The sequence below is a fragment of the Eleutherodactylus coqui genome, chromosome 1, assembly GCF_035609145.1.
Source record: "Eleutherodactylus coqui strain aEleCoq1 chromosome 1, aEleCoq1.hap1, whole genome shotgun sequence".
Lineage (NCBI taxonomy): Eukaryota > Metazoa > Chordata > Amphibia > Anura > Eleutherodactylidae > Eleutherodactylus > Eleutherodactylus coqui.
The window spans coordinates 236536250-236552641 of record NC_089837.1 but is presented as its reverse complement, the minus strand read 5'-3'; the positions used below and the strand labels follow the sequence as shown (position 1 = coordinate 236552641).

Here is a 16392-nt window from a genome sequence, read left to right as displayed (position 1 = left end):
AATACCTCATGTGAACAGTTCATACCCTTCAAAAACAATAGAAATGCAAATTGAACTAAACCAATGTGGCTCAGCAAGTCAGTAAGGGTGGCAATAAGTAAAAAAAAGAAAGCATTTAAAGTACTAAAACATCTGGGCAGTAAAAAAATATAAGGAAAAAAAACTAAATATGTAAGGATAAGATAAAAACTGCCAAGGAGGAGCCAGGGAGACTGACAAAAGAGCAAAAATAACCCTAAACTATTTTTCAGTTACATAAATGATAATTTTCACTGAAAGCACTGGTCCTTTAACAAATAATGCAAGAGAAACCTTGGAAGATGATGCAGGGAAGGTAAATCTATTAAATATTTTTTTCTCAAGTGTATTTACAAAAAAAAAAAAAGGCACACGAGATGCAGGGGAATAAAATGACTCCCTTCAGTCTCACTTCAATAATTAGAAAAATATTCGAGGGGTTTCTCAGAGACGCCATCCTGGAATACCTCAAGGAAAACAACTGCATAACTGTCCATCAGCATAGGTTAATGAGGGGTCGACCATGTCAAACCAACTTGATCAGCTTCTCCAACAAAATAAGTTCTAAGGTGGAGGTGGAAGCGTCTATTGATCTTATATATGTGGATTTTTCTAAAGCTTTTGACACCGTGCCGCATAATAGTTTGATATATAAAATGAAATAGCTCGGTCTGGGTGAAAACATGAGTAGCCGGGTAAATAACTGGCTCAGAGATAGAAAGCAGAGGGTGAAAATAAATTGTTTTGTACTCTGATTGGGCCACCATTGCTAGCAGAGTGCCACTGGGTTCAGTATTAGGCCGCATTCTGTTCAATATATTTATCAATGACCTCATAGAGGGACTGCACAGTAAAATATCAATATTTGCACACAATAATAATATAATTTAATTAATACAACGGAGTACAATGGACCTGGATAAGCTGGGGCTTGCGTAGGAAAATGGCAAATGAAGTTCAATGTTGATAAATGCAAGGTTATGCACATGGGCAGGAGGAACAGATGTCACCAATATACACTAAATGGGGTACTGCTAGGGAAACGTGATATGAAAAAAGACCTGGGGGTACTAGTGGACTGTCGACTTAACTGGAGCAATCAATGGCAGTCAGTTACTGCAAAGGCAAATAAAGCCTTAGGCTGGGTTCACACAGGGCAGAATTGTTGCGGTTTAGCTGCGTTTTTTTCCGTTACGGTTTTGCCGCAGAAGAACTGCTTCTGCGGCAAAACCGCTTCGAAGATTATTTTTGTCTTGTGGATTTTCTTGCGGGAAAATACGCAAACGGTTTTTTCCGCAGCGCTTTTTTACTCTTGCAGCGTATTTTGTTCCGTATTTTGCTGCGTCCATAGAGGTCTATCGACAAAAAAGCAGTGCGGAAAAGACAAAAGAATGGACATGCTGTGTCTTGAAAAACTGCGCTGCAGTTGCTTTTCCGCACTGCGGCTGTGCGGGAAAAATCCGTCCTGTGAGAACAGCTTTTTCCCAAACACATTTCAACTGCATTGCACTGCAAACGCAGCGGTTTTGCCGCAGTGCAGATGTGCAACGGCAAACCGCGACAAAACCACAGCAAATCCGCCCTGCGTGAACCCAGGCTTAGGGTGCATTAAAAGAAGTATACGGGCGAGGGACGAGAACATTATTCTTCCACTATATAAGGCACTTGTCAGGCCTCATACTGAATACTGTGTACAGTTGTGGACACCGGTACTCAGGAAAAACATTGCAGGGTTTAAGGGGGTTCGAAGAAGAGCAACTTAATTAATAAAAGGAATGAGAGGACTGGAATACCTAGAGAGGCTATCAAAACTGGGATTATTCACCCTAGAAAAAAGACGGTTAAAGGGCAACCAAATAACTATATATGAATACATTAGGGGACAATACAATGATCTCTCCCATGATCCCCATCACTAACACAGAAAGGGGTTCTTTACTGTAAGAGCAGTGAGACCGTGGAACTCTCTACCTGAGGAAATATAGTGATGGCAAAATTGATAGAAGATTTTGAGAGGGGGCTAGACATCTTTTTAGAGCACTACGATATTACAGGATATGGACATTAAATTAAACAGCAACGTTGGTGATCCGGGTCTTGGAGTCAGGGCTCAGTCACATGGGCTTTTTGTCGCACGATTTTTTGTGCACATAACTGATGCGTTAAAAAAAAAATGCGTGCCCTAAGCGCGTGGAACGGCAAAAATACGCTGCTAGCAGAGTTTATCCACAGAAAAGGGCTCGGTCACACGGGCGTTTTGATGCTCAAAAAGAGCGCTGTCACAGAGCAGCGCGATATTCTCACATTGAATTCAATGAAGCCAGCAATAAAGTGCAGAGACCAATCAGAGGCAGCTCTCGCCTGCTGAATACTACAGAGAACAGTTCAGGAGAAGAGCTGGCTGCACGCGGCTGAGCCCTGGCAGCTGCAGAGAGGTGAGTATAGATTTTGTTTTATTTTTTTCACTTTTTTAAGATGGTTTTGAAGCCCTTATATTTGAAGCCCTTCCCCGAAAATTACTACAGCACTTGCTGGCAGCCCATTGCTTCATGATGATTCAATGGGAGAACATCGTTCTCCTCTGCCACAGCTGAGACAGCTTTGGCAGAGGATCACGATCTTCAGTACAAGTTCTCAATGGGGTGGGCGCTGCTGCCGCAGGCCCCACTGGGCGCAAGGTGAAACCCCTGCATCCGACAGCATCCAGGGGTTTGACATACACAGAACACTGATTTGCCACAGAATGCAGTTACATGCATTATGCAAAATGTTGTGACCTATAATTTTCGCCGCATGCGTTTGTGCGCATGTAAAATTCGCACATGTGACCGCTTCCATTGAAAAGCATTGGGTCTATATAGATGTGGATCACAAACGCAACTGTCAGACGCGCGTACAAACGCCCGTGTGACTGAGCCCTCAGGTAGTATCTTCTCAAATGTTGATCCAGGAATTATTCTGACTGCCACTATGGAGTTGGGAAGGAATTTTTCCCCCAAAATGGACTAAATTGGATTCTACCTCATTGTTATTGAGAGTTCTCATTAACAGCTAACGAATGCAAATTCAGCATCTTAACCCTGTTATCTCTTTTTATCTCCTATCTTCGCCTGTTCCTCGAAAGAATATGCTACACTGTACCATAAAAGTGCTTCTTGCTCATGCTTCTGAAAGTGGAGGGACTATATAAAATACTATAATTCCTAAATGGTTGATGCAATTTTTACTTAAACTTCTTGAATTAAAGCTGAAAGTCTGCATTTCAATAACATGTTGGTGGCTTTGTTTTTTAATCCATTGCAGTGGCGTACAGAGGCGAAATTGTGAATATTGTGTCACTATTAGAGATGAGCGAACGTACTTGGTAAGGGCGATTTCGCAATCGAGCACCGCGATTTTCGAGTACTTACCGAAAGGTACTTACTCGCCCTTACCGAGTACGTTCGCTCATCTCTAGTCACTATCCAAATACTTCAGTATTTGATATTGTGATGTTATACACTATGGCTTAAGAAGACAGAGATTTAAAAATGATGGTTAGAATACATTGTAACACTAATAATAATGCTTCTGAGATTTAATTTATATGATCATAAATCCCTCTGGAATGTGAAAATGAATGTAGAACCGAGCATGTTTGACCAGCTAACTGGACTACAGGTTGTAACCCCATGCAGTGAGCTATAGACATCATATTTTTGTGCCACTAAGTGATGAGTGGTTATGTGAGAAACTAAAAAGATTTGATTGCTTTACATTGAGGAGTTTTACTTTGTACCTCATACTTTCAATAGAGGTTAAATCTTTCCAATTGAAATCCCCTTTTAAATGTATTTTGCTGCCCATGGTTTTACTTCAGATGAAACAAATATTATTTTCATAATCACATCAAAGACTTCATTCAGGTGTTGTTGGCATCCATCATTTGATGGATCCATTGGAGCATTATGAAAAAACTGGTGATGGACGGCGCTCTAACCACTATGATGAATTACCAAGTACTTTATACTTGTAAAAGTGCAAAAATATGCAGAGTGGGACTTACCCGGTGTAGGTGGGGGAGCCCCACAGGTGAGTCCCCCACCTAGCACCTCCACGTCCTGGTAGGCGTTGTATCCAAACTTGTTGAAAGACCTTGTCCTGGTTTCCTATAACTCCTCTCTCCTCAACAGGAAAGGGGGAGGGGGGCAAGCCGTGGCCGGTCACAACCCTGGACAGGGATGCGAGCGTGCAGTAGTGGGTGAAGAAAAAAGTAAAAAAGGGTCCAGCGCTCCCAGGAAAACCCTCTGTTCCAAATTAATCCAGGATTTCTTATCAAAGTACAAAGGATTCTTTATTAAAGCATGTCCGACGCGTTTCGTCGCACAACTGCGACTTTCTCAAGTGGGAAAAGTCGCAGTTGTGTGACGAAACGCGTCGGACATGTTTTAATAAAGAATCCTTTGTACTTTGATGATAAGAATTCGTGGATTAATTTGGAACAGAGGGTTTTCCTGGGAGCGCTGGACCCTTTTTTACTTTTTTCTTCACCCACCATTGGAGCATTATGGGCTTCCTACATAAATAGAAACCGCAAAACAGAAGAGAACAGAGTCTAAAGGTTACTTTTAGGGTACATTGATATGACTGTTCCTTTTGCATATATAATGTAAAATGATATTTGTGGGATCTAGAACTGTAGTTTCCTGGAGTGAAATTCTATTCCCACCGAATTCAAAATGTTTTTGTAATGTTTTATACAATGCACTTATGCTTTTGTATTCTCAATATGACTATAAGTCATTGCTATATGAATATATGACTTTAAATGTACTTAACCATTGTATTACAGGTGGTGGCTTTACTCTTAGCCTAAGTAAAGTATGTATGGTGGTCCACCATTGACTGGGTGATAGGCATTATCATCCTGCCCCAGGATCGCTACATGTAGGAATTGATTTATAGCTGATGGTAAAAGGCTCCCACCAAGACTAGAAACACTCTCGGGCAGTGATGGCGAACCTTTTAGAGACCAAGTGCCCAAAACTGCCACCCAAAATCTACTTATTTATAGCAAAGTGCCAACATCTCAGGGGGTAGGGCTTATCACGACGTATGATTTTACCTCCGTCATTATAAAAATGACAGGGCCGTTTTAAAATTGATAGGGAGGAACGCACTGTGTTCTACTTCCTAGCTGGAGCCATAGAGTACCATTGGTGCAGATTCTCACTGAATTTCATACTATGTGGCGCTCCCCCTCACTTCCTCCGCAGGCTTCGCGCTGTCAGCCCTCCCTGGCTTCTGATTCCCAGTGGCCTGTAGTGGCCTCACCTGACCAGGCCGCTGGGAACCAGAAGCCAAGAGGAGGTGAGGGGGAGCGCCACATAGTATGAAATCAGCAGTAGATACGCAACTGATTTCTTGTCAAAAAGAAGTCAAATAGGGAAGTTAAATGATAACCTACTTAGGGACCCAACTTGCATGGCTGATCTGTCTGAAACTTTCAGAGTCTTCCTAGAAGCTCATAGGTCTGATACTACCCCTGCGCCAATTAAATGGGAAGAACTTAAATGCGTCCTAAGAGGGATATTCATAGCTCATGGCTCAAGACTCAAGAAAGAATTGTCATTTAAACTCAATCAACTCCTGTGTTCCTTAGGGACACGAGAGGCAGCCAATAAGAAAAAGAGGTCAGACGCCCTACTAATAGAAATTACTAATATTAGACACGAGATACTCTCTATACTCGATCAAAATACATTACATATAAGAGACAGATTTCAGGCAGGATGTTATGAGTTCGGCAACAAAAGTGGGAGATGGTTGGCGAGAGCCTTACACCCTCGGATTTCCCAGGCAAACATATTTTCTATCAACTCACCCAATGGGACAGTCGCCCATGCCTCAGAAGGAATTCTGGAGGCATTTAGAACATACTCTACTAGATTGTATAACATTCTTGCCCAGCGGCGTCCAACGAGGCCAAATTAAAAGATAATATTACACAATATTTACGACAAAACATCGTCAAAATTGTCCCGGCAGAAGAGGCAGCAACCGTCGAAGAAGATATAATTTCCTCAGAGCTATCCCAAGTTCTGAAAGACTTGAAAATAGGAAAAATCCCTGGGCCGGAAGGGTTCACGCCAAGGTTCTACAAGAAGCTTGGCGGGCAACTGTCAGAACTTTTACTGGAAGCATCCCTGGTCTCTCTGCTGTACGAGTTGTTGATTGATACTGAGAGGAGATCACTTGAGATGGGAGGCGGGGTGGGAGGAGACGCTCGGGAGATGTATCACCAGAGAGCTTTGGAACAAGTCCTACATCCTCTCACACAAGATGTCCATCTCGATCAAAGCACAGGAACTAAATTACAAAATTGTGACGCAGTGGTACAGGACTCCGGAAAAACTCCAAAGAATATTCCCCTTGACCTCAAATGAGTGTTGGAGGTGCTGCTCAGAGGTGGGAACTATGTATAATATCTGGTGGAGCTGCTCGTTAATTGGGGCGACGTTGCTAGGCTATACGCAGTGTGTAGGTCCTCCCTGATCGTCACTCCTGAGATTGCTCTCCTGTCCATGTTCCCAGGTCCTATCTCTCAAGTCAAGAAGGGACTCCTGAGACATTGTATTATGGCTATGCGTTACATTATCCCCCTTCACTGGAAACAGAGGGGAGCGTTAACGAGCGCCATGTGGGCAGAGGCTCTAGATTTTATCAGGTACATGGACGAGATAAGGAGATCTGACTTGGTGATGGACCAGGGAATCGACAACTTTTCCAACACTTGGACAGTGTGGATAGATTATAGGAGCTCCGCGGTGTTCTCTAAATGGCTCGCTGATGTTTCAACATAGGAGATGACACAGCGCACTCCAACGACACTGGTGGCCAATGTCCTATTTTAATTTAATTTAATATGTGTGGGATATGGGGCAGTAAGTACCAATACCTACCTCCCACCTTCTCCTTTTTTCCTCTTCTCTCTTTCTTGTCTAAGTTTCAATTCATTATTTTCCTTTCTCTCCATTGCTACATCTTTCTCTCTCTCTTTCTTTTACCTCCTTTCCTTTTGTTCTTAAATTGTATTTGATATTTGTTATAAAGAGTTAAGTGGTATGCGACAGGTGGGCCCATATACATACATATGTACTCGCCTCTTCTTTCTACCCCTCTGACAGTTTCGTTGCAGGGTTTTCATCTTAAACTACCTTTGAGGCCTCACAACTAGAGATGAGCGAACGTACTCATCCGAGCTTGATGCTCGGGCGAATATTAAGGTGTTCGGGATGCTCGTTACTCTTAACGAGTACCATGCGATGTTCGGGTTACTTTCACTTTCATCTCTGAGACGTTAGCGCGCTTTTCTGGCCAATTGAAAGACAGGGAAGGCATTACAACTTCCCCCTGTGACGTTCCAGCCCTATACCACCCCCCTGCTGTGAGTGGCTGGGGAGATCAGATGTCACCCGAGTATAAAAATCGGCCCCTCCCGCGGCTCGCCTCAGATGCGTTGTGAGTTAGCTGAGGGAAAGTGCTATTGTGTTGGAGCTGCTGTAGGGAGAGTGTTAGGAGTGAGTGTAGGCTTCAAGAACCCCAACGGTCCTTCTTAGGGCCACATCTATCCGTGTGCAGTAGTGTGGAGGCTGCTGTTAGCAGTGTTGCACATTTTTTTTTTTTTGCAAAATCGGCCGTGCAGAGCATTGCGCCCTGCAGTAATAGTCCAGGGACAGAAGTGGTGGTTAGGCAGGGAGAGTGTTAGGAGTGAGTGTAGGCTTCAAGAACCCCAACGGTCCTTCTTAGGGCCACATTTAACCGTGTGCAGTACTGTGCAGGCTGCTGTTAGCAGTGTTGCACTTTTTTTTTTTTTTCAAAATCGGCTGTGCAGAGCATTGCGCCCTGCAGTAATACTACAGGGACAGAATTGTGTAGGCAGGGCCAGAAGACATATATTATTGATTGAATATAGTCAGTGGGCCTTCCCTTTAGAAAAAAAAAGGGAAAAATTCTATTTGGCCTGCCTCTGACAGTCCTCAGCGTTCTGGGTACGTGTGTGGTGGGTGGAGAACGTAAAAAAATCATACGCAGCCAGCTAAGTTTAACAGCAGGCTTGCGCCAATTTATTTCCTGCCTGGGAAATCACCGCTCTGCTGCAGTTAATATAACACTGCAGTTCTGTGACACACAGCAGGGCCACAGAACACATTTGTTATTGATTGAATATAGTCAGTGGGCCTTCCCTTTAAAAAAAAAAAAAGGGAAAAATTCTATTTGGCCTGCCTCTGACAGTCCTCAGCGTTCTGGGTACGTGTGTGGTGGGTGGAGAACGTAAAAAGATCATACGCAGCCAGCTAAGTTTAACAGCAGGCTTGCGCCAATTTAGTTCCTGCCTGGGAAATCACCGCTCTGCTGCAGTTAATATAACACTGCAGTTCTGTGACACACAGCAGGGCCACAGAACACATTTGTTATTGATTGAATATAGTCAGTGGGCCTTTCCTTTAAAAAAAAGGGCAAAAATTCTATTTGGCCCGCAGGCTTGCGCCAATTTATTTCCTGCCTGGGAAATCACTGGTAATACAGCATGCTGAGGGGTAGGGGTAGGCCTAGAGGACGTGGACGCGGCCGAGGACGCGTAGGCCCAAGTGAGGGTGTGGGCACAGGCCGAGCTCCTGATCCAGGTGTATCGCAGCCGACTGCTGCGCGATTAGGAGAGAGGCACGTTTCTGGTGTCCCCACATTCATCGCCCAATTAATGGGTCCACGCGGGAGACCTTTATTAGAAAATGAGCAGTGTGAGCAGGTCCTGTCGTGGATGGCAGAAAGTGCTTCAAGCAACCTATCGTCCACCCACAGTTCTGCGCCGTCCAGTGCTGCAAATCCGAATCCTCTGGCTGCTGCTCCTCCTCCTTCCTCCCAGCCTCCTCACTCCACTACAATGACACATGCTCAGGAGCGGGAAGACTCCCAGGAACTGTTCTCGGGCCCCTGCTCAGATTGGGCAGCAGTGGTTCCTCTCCCACCAGAGGAGTTTATCGTCACTGATGCCCAACCATTGGAAAGTTCCCGGGGGCCGGGGGATGAGGCTGGGGACTTCCGGCAACTGTCTCAAGACCTTTCAGTGGGTGAGGAGGACGATGACGATGAGACACAGTTGTCTTGCAGTGAGGTAGTAGTAAGGGCAGTAAGTCCGAGGGAGGAGCGCACAGAGGATTTGGAGGAAGAGCAGCAGGACGATGAGGTGACTGACCCCACCTAATGTGCAACGCCTACTCAGGACAGGTCTTCAGAGGGGGAGGCAAGGGCAGCAGCAGGGCAGGTTGCAAGAGGCAGTGCGGTGTCCAGGGGTAGAGGCAGGGCCAGACCGAATAATCCACCAACTGTTTCCCAAAGCGCACCCTCGTGCCATGCCACCCTGCAGAGGCCGAGGTGCTCTAAGGTCTGGCAGTTTTTCACAGTTTTTCACCACCGACGAACAGTGGTGTGCAACCTTTTTCGTGCCAAGATCAGCCGGGGAGCCACCACCAACAGCCTCACCACCACCAGTATGCGCAGACATATGATGGCCAAGCACCCCACAAGGTGGGACGAAGGCCGTTCACCGCCTCCGGTTTGCACCGCTGCCTCTCCCCCTGTGCCCCAACCTGCCACTGAGATCCAACCCCCCTCTCAGGACACAGGCACTACCGTCTCCTGGCCTGCACCCACACCCTCACCTCCGCTGTCCTCGGCCCCATCCACCAATGTCTCGCACCGCACCGTCCAGCCGTCGCTAGCGCAAGTGTTTGAGCGCAAGCGCAAGTACGCCGCCACGCACCCGTACGCTCAAGCGTTAACCGTCCACATAGCCAAATTTATCAGCCTTGAGATGCTGCCGTATAGGGTTGTGGAAACGGAGTCCTTCAAAAGTATGATGGCGGCGGCGGCCCCGCGCTACTCAGTTCCCAGTCGCCACTACTTTTCCCGATGTGCCGTCCCAGCCCTGCACGACCACGTCTCCCGCAATATTGTACGCGCCCTCACCAATGCGGTTAGTGGCAAGGTCCACTTAACAACGGACACGTGGACAAGCACAGGCGGGCAGGGCCACTACATCTCCCTGACGGCACATTGGGTGAATTTAGTGGAGGCTGGGACAGAGTCAGAGCCTGGGACCGCTCACGTCCTACCCACCCCCAGAATTGCGGGCCCCAGCTCGGTGGTGGTATGTTCGGTGGTGTATGCTTCCTCCACTAAACCACCCTCCTCCTCCTCCTCCTCAACCTCTGTCTCGCAATCTAGATGTGTCAGCAGCAGCAGGACGTCGCCAGCAGTCGGTGTCACGCGGCGTGGTAGCACAGCAGTGAGCAAGCGTCAGCAGGCCGTGCTATAACTACTCAGCTTAGGAGAGAAGAGGCACACGGCCCACGAACTGCTGCAGGGTCTAACAGAGCAGACCGACCGTTGGCTTGCGCCGCTGAGCCTCCAACCGGGCATGGTCGTGTGTGACAACGGCCGTAACCTGGTAGCGGCTCTGCAGCTCGGCAGCCTCACGCACATGCCATGCCTGGCCCACGTCTTTAATTTGGTGGTTCAGCGCTTTCTGAAAAGCTACCCACGCTTGTCAGACCTGCTCGTAAAGGTGCGCCGGCTCTGCGCACATTTCCGCAAGTCCCACACGCACGCTGCCACCCTGCGGACACTGCAACATCGGTTTAATCTGCCAGTGCACCGACTGCTGTGCGACGTGCCCACACGGTGGAACTCTACGCTCCACATGTTGGCCAGGCTCTATGAGCAGCGTAGAGCTATAGTGGAATACCAACGCCAACATGGGCGGCGCAGTGGGAGTCAGCCTCCTCAATTATTTTCAGAAGAGTGGGCCTGGTTGGCAGACATCTGCCAGGTCCTTGGAAAGTTTGAGGAGTCTACCCAGGTGGTGAGCGGCGATGCTGCAATCATTAGCGTCACCATTCCTCTGCTATGCCTCTTGAGAAGTTCCCTGCAAAGCATAAAGGCAAATGCTTTGCGCTCGGAAACGGAGGCGGGGGAAGACAGTATGTCGCTGGATAGTCAGAGCACCCTCCTGTCTATATCTCAGTGCGTTGAGGAGGAGGAAGAGGAGCATGAGGAGGATGAGGAGGAGGGGGAAGAGACAGCTTGGCCCACTGCTGACGGTACCCATGCTGCTTGCCTGTCATCCTTTCAGCGTGTATGGCCTGAGGAGGAGGAGGCGGAGGAGGAGGAGGAGGATCCTGAAAGTGATCTTCCTAGTGAAGACAGCCATGTGTTGTGTACAGGTACCCTGGCACATATGGCTGACTTCATGTTAGGATGCCTTTCTCGTGACCCTCGTGTTGCACGCATTCTGGCCACTACAGATTACTTGGTGTACACACTGCTCGACCCACGGTATAAGGAGAACCTTTCCACTCTCATTCCCGAAGAGGAAAGGGGTTCGAGAGTGTAGCTATACCACAGGACCCTGGCGGACAAGCTGATGGTAAAATTGCCATCCGACAGCGCTAGTGGCAGAAGGCGCAGTTCCGAGGGCCAGGTAGCAGGGGAGGTGCGGAGATCGAGCAGCATGTTCAGCACAGGCAGTGCAACACTCTTTAAGGCCCTTGACAGCTTTATGGCTCCCCAGCAAGACTGTGTCACTGCTCCCCAGTCACGGCTGAGTCGGCGGGAGCACTGTAAAAGGATGGTGAGGGAATACGTAGCCGATCGCACGACCGTCCTCCGTGACGCCTCTGCCCCCTACAACTACTGGGTGTCGAAGCTGGACACGTGGCCTGAACTCGCGCTGTATGCCCTGGAGGTGCTTGCTTGTCCTGCGGCTAGCGTCTTGTCAGAGAGGGTGTTTAGTGCGGCTGGGGGAATCATCACAGATAAGCGTACTCGCCTGTTAACCGACAGTGCCGACAGGCTTACACTCATCAAGATGAACAAAGCCTGGATTTTCCCAGACTTCTCTTCTCCACCAGTGGACAGCAGCGATACCTAAGCAATACGTAGGCTGCACCCGCGGATGGAAGCATCGTTCTGTATCACCATCCAAAACGGTGACATTTCTGCTTCATCAATCTGTGTATAATATTCCTCCTCCTCCTCCTGCTCCTCCTCCTGAAACCTCACGTAATCACGCCGAACGGGCAATTTTTCTTTGGGCCACAAGGCTCACTCATAATTTTTCCAAACAATTTTTATACGTTTCAATGCTCTTACAAGCGATGAAACTTTAACTTGAACCAATTTTTCGTTAAACTGGGCTGCCTCCAGGCCTAGTTACCACTTAAGCCACATTAACCAAAGCGATTAATGGGTTTCACCTGCCATCTTGGTTGGGCATGGCCAATTTTTTCTGAGGTACATTAGTACTGTTGCTACACCAATTTTTTTGGGCCCTCACCTACAGTGTAATCATTGTAATTTCTATGTTCTTCGCCTGCACTCATGGTACAGAAAGGTGTGTGGGGTTGGCCTACACTTTTGCTACATAAATGTAACTGGGGCCTTGTCTATACTGCAGCTACTGAAATGTGAAAGAGACTGTTATCTCCCTAAACTGCTGCAATGGGAATTGTTACTGGGGCTTGTCTTGAGTGCTACTATTACTGAAATGGAACTAAGACTGCGCTCCTCCTATACTGCTGCTTCGGAATTGTTACTGGGGCCTGTCTTGAGTGCTACTGTTACTGAAATGGAACTAAGACTGCGCTCCCCCTATACTGCTGCTAGTGATATGTTAGTGGGGCCTGTCCCTAATACTACCGCTGAAATGTTAATAATTCTGGGCTCTGCCTATACCGCAGCTAATGGTATGTCACTGGGGTGTGGAAACAGAGGCTTCACAAAGACATGATGGCGGCGAGGCCATTTCCCACCAACGCTGTTACTGTTAAGGTGCATATAACCACGGACACGTGGAGAGGACACATAGTGCCTCCAAAACATCCCCCTCCTCCTTCAACAATGAAAACATTCTTGGCAAATACCTTTGCATTGGTCCGTCTGGTGGCAGTCCAAGAATTTCACCTTTAACGACACAACAAGAAAGCACCACCACCATCCCCCCGCCACGGACCACTTAATCATGGCCACATTCCGAGAACCAACTACATAAAACCGCGCTACTAGGTCCGCAGTCACCACCACATTACCACCAACGAGGTTACTGTTAAGGTACATATTACCAGTCTGACTGGGGCATGCAGTGTGGGCCGAAGCCCACCTGTATTGTATCTGACGTTAGCTCTGCTGAGTAGGGCACTGCAATGGGATATATTTATGTACCACCGGTGGGTTCCAGGGAGCCACCCATGCTGTAGGTGCACACGGAGTTTAACCTACATCTGTCCACTTCTAAAGAACCCCAGTCTGACTGGGGTATGCAGTGTGGGCCGAAGCCCACCTGCAATAAGCACGACATTACCTCAGCTGTGTTGGGCAATGCAATGGGATATATTTATGTACCACCGGTGGGTTCCAGGGAGCCACCCATGCTGTAGGTGCACACGGAGTTTAACCTACATCTGTCCACTTCTAAAGAACCCCAGTCTGAATGGGGCATGCAGTGTGGGCCGAAGCCCACCTGCATTAAGCACGACATTACCTCAGCTGTGTTGGGCAATGCAATGGGATATATTTATGTACCGCCGGTGGCTTCCTGGCACCCACCCATGCTGTAGGTGCACACGGAGTTTAACCTACATCTTTCCACTTCTAAAGAACCCCAGTCTGACTGGGGCATGCAGTGTGGGCCGAAGCCCACCTGTATTGTATCTGACGTTAGCTCTGCTGAGTAGGGCACTGCAATGGGATATATTCATGTACCACCGGTGGGTTCCAGGGAGCCACCCATGCTGTAGGTGCACACGGAGTTTAACCTACATCTGTCCACTTGTAAAGAACCCCAGTCAGACTGGGGCATGCAGTGTGGGCCGAAGCCCACCTGCATTAACAACGACATTACCTCAGCTGTGATGGGCAATGCAATGGGATACATTTATGTACAGCGGGTGGGTTCCAGGGAGCCACCCATGCTGTGGGTGCACACGGAATTCCCATTGCGGAGTTGTACCTGCCTGTGACTATTTATAAAAAACCGCGGTCTGACTGGGGCGTGCAGACACCTTGACAGAATGAATAGTGTGTGGCACATAGGTTCCCCATTGCTATGCCCACGTGTGCAGCTCCAGATGGAGGTGGCACAGGATTGGATTTCTCATTGCTTCTTTACAGCATTGTGGACTATCGGCCCGCCCCTTTTATGGGGGGGTCGATGCCTAGCCGTGCCAACCCTCTGCAGTGTGTGCCTGCTTTGCCTCTGGCAGACGCACTTATAAATAGACATGAGGGTGGCGTGGCATGAGGGCAGCTGAAGGCTGGGCAGGGACAGTTTTGTGTGCGCTGTGGACACTGGGTCGTGGGGGGGGGGGGATTTGGCAGCATGTAACCCAGGAGAAGTGGCAGCGGAGTGTCATGCAGGCAGTGATTGTGCTTTGTTGCAGGTAGTGTGGTGCTTAGCTAAGGTATGCCATGCTAATGAGGGCTTTTCAGAAGTAAAAGTTGTTGGGGGGGGGGGCCCCACTCTTGCCGGTATTGTGGCTTAATAGTGGGACCTGTGAACTTGAGATGCAGCCCAACATGTAGCCCCTCGCCTGCCCTATCCATTGCTGTGTCGTTCCCATCACTTTCTTGAATTGCCCAGATTTTCACACATGAAAACCTTAGCGAGCATCGGCGAAATACAAAAATGCTCCGGTCGCCCATTGACTTCAATGGGGTTCGTTACTCGAAACGAACCCTCCAGCATCGCGATAATTTCGTCCCGAGTAACGAGCACCCGAGCATTTTGGTGCTCGCTCATCTCTACTCACAACCTATCGCTGGCAGGGCCTTAGTTGGTCCTCCTGAGTGGCACAGGCGCGCAGGTCGCATGGCACACGTTAAGGTTTACTAAAATTTGTCAGAATCTAATTATCGAGCTACCAGGGTTATAACTAGATCAAGGTCTGTATTTAGAACAGTATCTCCATCACTATATACAAAAGTCTAATTTCTCTCCTTCTTTGGAATATTAATAGACCATAATATACTCTATGCTACTGTACAACGTAGAGTATCTCTGTGTAACCTTGATAAGCGGGTCATGCTCAGTTATTGTAACGTATGTGATTTGTAAAAAACAAACAAACAATAAATACATTTTGAAAGAAAAATAAGCAAAATAGTGCAGATTTTCACTGTATTTTTGATGTGGAAATTGCCACGGAAATTTTTGCTGCAGATATTCTGCAGCATTTCCACCACGTGTAGACATACCTTAAGTCAGCTTGAGGTATGCTGCCACATTCAGAGTGGCCTCAGTAGTAATAGTGTCCCCCACAGTGGCCTCAGTAGTAATAGTGTCACCCACAGTGGCCCCAGTAACAACAGTGACCCCCACAATAGCCTTCATAACAATAGTGACCCCCACAGTGGCCTCAGTAACATTAGTGACCCCCACAGGGGCCTCAGTAGTAATAGTGTCTCCCACGGTAGCCTCAGTACTAATAGTGTCCCCCACATGACCTCAGTAACAATAGTGACACGCATAGTGGCCCCAAAAGTAATAGTGACCCCCCACAGTGGCGTCAGTAGTATCAGTGTCCCCCACAGTGGCCTCAGTAGTAACAGTGACCCTCACAGTGGCCTCAGTAGTAAAAGTGACCTCCACAGTGGCCTCAGTAGTAAAAGTGTCGCTCACACTTGTCTTAGTAACAATAGTGACCCCCACAATGGCCTCAGTAGTAATAGTGTCCCCCACAGTTGCCGCAGTAGTAACACTGTCCCCCACAATAGCCTCAGTAGTAATGGTGACCCTAACATTGACCCCCTGTAGTAATAGTGTCCCCCACAGTGGCCTGAGTAACAATAGGGACCCCACAGTGGCCTCAGTAACAATAATGACCCCCCCCCGCCCCACAGTGGACCTCAGTAGTAATATTAACCCCACAGTAGCCCGAGTAGTAATATTAACTCCATCAGTAGCCTGAGTATTAGTAATAGCCCCACAGTAGGCCCAGTAATAATAGTAACCCCCTCACTAGTATTAATTCCCCACAGTAGCCCCAGTAGTAATATTAACCCCTCTCAGTAGCCCCAGTAATAGTAACTCCCTCAGTGGCCCGAGTAATAATAACACCCACAGTATCCCCCAGTAATAATAGCAGCCCCCTCAGTAGCCCTAGTAATAATATTAACCCTTTCAGTAGTCCCAGTAATAATATTAATCCCCTCAGTAGTAATATTATTCCCCACAGTAGCCCCAGTAGTAATATTAACCCCTCTCAGTAGCCCCAGTAATAATAGTAAGCCCCTCAGTAGTAATATTAACTCCCTCAGTGGCCCGAGTAATAATAACAC

The 16392-nt window shown here is 47.7% G+C and overlaps 1 protein-coding gene across 2 annotated transcripts in view; it reads right to left on the bottom strand.

Moving 5' to 3' along the window:
• Positions 1 to 16392, bottom strand: part of LOC136611557 (amine sulfotransferase-like) — a 45543-nt gene that overhangs the window by 10045 nt on the left and 19106 nt on the right. The gene's annotated exons all lie outside the window — the stretch shown is intronic.